Raw genomic sequence first — 2,712 nt, forward strand, 5'->3', positions numbered from 1 at the left:
TACAACCTATTGTAGGCTGGTCGGTGGCCGCGCGGCGCCGACGCAAGCCTCGGGTTACTTTACGGCTTCTTTAGACCCTACACAATACATAGTGACGCAGTTGTAAAAACCCTGCGTTAGGATGCTTTCGATCGCTCATCGAATATGCACTGGACTAAGTTAATTATATTCAATAAATTCAACTATATAAATTTGTTACAATTTTAAATGACATAGAAAAGTTCGTTAAAGATCTAAATTCGGCCATTCACTCTCTCAACGTACACACTTTCACAGACTAGAACGATTTACTAATACCATAAGACTAGAATCAAGACTAGACATAACAATAGTTAATAATTACAAAATAAATTAAATGAACAACATTGCACCTTACGGATAACTTAAATAAATAAAATTATAAATTAAAGGAATGTAAGTACTTTATTTACATCATGAGGGGTTTGTATATCACTAGGATGTCTCAATAAAGATTTCTTGAACCGACCACGACTTTCATATCTAAGAATGAAGAGTATGATCTGAAAGAAATATAATTGAATAATACGACAAAATGCCGCAACATAGTTCAAATATCTTTACAATAAATACAGTGTTTTATAATATTATAATAAACAGCTTTTTTCACAGTTGTAATAATATTGGCGCAAACTAAAATCGAAAGCCAATTCTAGGGATAAATATAGATGTTCTACATTCAAATTAAACTAAGGGTAGTCTGAATAACTTTTGGAGCATTAATCAAATATGATCCTTCTTCATCACGGTTCAAGTTTATTTTACACTTAACTTGTCTAGGACAAGTTATAATGTACTAATGTACTAATGTGTTATAATATATCGGATGGTATAACATGCGTGAATCAAGATTAAAATATTTACAGGTAGAAACAACTATCTACAACTAGGATTTCTCTATACCATAATTTAATGTAAGTATAATTTGTTTTACGCCAATATATTTACATTCGATCCGCATAACAGTATGATAATTACTGTGGTATGATATATGAATAAATAAGGTGTAAATAAAAGAAAATATTGCACGAACCTACGGCTAATGGCAACAGAGGTAAGAATTTTATATACAAAAAAATGCCGTCATAGCCCTTTTTCTACTTTGCCTTTTTAATATTAATAAATTAAGTTTTATAAATAAAATAAATTATTCTTATATGATTCGAGGTCGACCTATACCGGGATCGTTACATTACAAGTATACCACATAAACATTGACCACATATTTAACTATTTAATAGCCTCACTGCTATTTCAATAAACAAACATCACAATATATTATTTATTCTCACTGCGCCATCAAACAGGAGTCAATTAAGCTAATATTTACCTAAGGGAAGTTGCACACCGGTCATACACTTGTAGCGTCAGATTTAAGCCTAAAATCTGCCGAATAACCTGCAGTTACCAATATTTTTAATTAAATGTGAATTAATATATGAAAAAATTGCTAACAACAATGGTTAATGGAATTAGGTAATCAATAGATTGCCATTTGAGTAATTTTTGGTAATAAAATTAGTTTTAGTTCATTAATAACTATTATGTGTACTTTTAAATTTCTTGATTGAAACTTGTGAAATTTAACTATTTTTGTGTAAAATATGTTGCATTAATATACAGATAACAGATTTTAGAGAGATCTTGCGATTGAATCTTATAAACTGTACGTATGTACGTATATACATGTAACTTGTATAGTTACATACGGTCGGTCTGTGGCTTTTACTATAAATCACGTAACTGTCTATTAGCTATAAAATCACTTTGATCACTCGTATAAATGCTACTTCGTGAATAACCGTGAACATTGTGATAAAGAATAAAGACATTGGCTAAGATATAACAAGTGGCTACCGCTGCGCGCCGGCTCGCCTCCCAAACTTGCATACACGGTTGGTCCTAATTTGCTTATAGTTGAAGAAATATTATTTGCACTGACATTGTTGTCCCTTGGATTTTTTTAAATTTAATGATGTATTAAAACCTTTTCAATCAATACTATTTAACGAATAGTTTCGTCCGTAGTAACGAATAGTACGTAGAGTTATTTTCTTACAGATTGTTTTTTAATTTGTATTTAGTGGTATTTAATGATACATGTGAGTTTTTTTACAATTACAGTGTAAACTCTATATAACGGCACTGAAGGGACTGTGCATTTTATGGCGTTATAGAGAGTGGTCGTTAAATGGAGAGAAGAAAAATCAGAATTAGAAAAAGAAAAAGTTTATTTCAGTCTAGTGTTAGTAGTTATGTACATAAAAAAGAATCTTATTTGAACGCTATTGCGTGTTGTTTTTTTTTTGTCTGACGTCTTTTGCTGCACCAGTAATTTTGTTGTATTTTTTTCATTATATTATTCATATCTTCTGATATTGAGGCATCTTGGTAAACAAAAGAACGAATTTCTTAGAAAGTTCCGTATGCATGATGCCGACAGTCGAGTTTATTGCGGGCTAGGATAATAAAGCGACAAAAGAACGTACACTGGTGCGCAGTTTTTACTAATTTTAGCAACTTAAAAGGTATTTTTTTACTCAATTGTGGTCGTTATTGAGAGTGGGTGTAATGCAATGTAGAGTGTATCATTGTATGGAATACAAGCTAAACCAACTAAGCCAATTGATTTCGACGCTTTATAGAGTTTGTCGTTAAATCGAGTGACGTTACATGGAGTTTACACTGTATTTG

Source organism: Epargyreus clarus, unplaced genomic scaffold (genome assembly GCF_041222505.1).
Source record: "Epargyreus clarus isolate Ecla_fem2 unplaced genomic scaffold, WU_Ecla_fem_2.2 ptg000003l, whole genome shotgun sequence".
Taxonomy (NCBI): domain Eukaryota; kingdom Metazoa; phylum Arthropoda; class Insecta; order Lepidoptera; family Hesperiidae; genus Epargyreus; species Epargyreus clarus.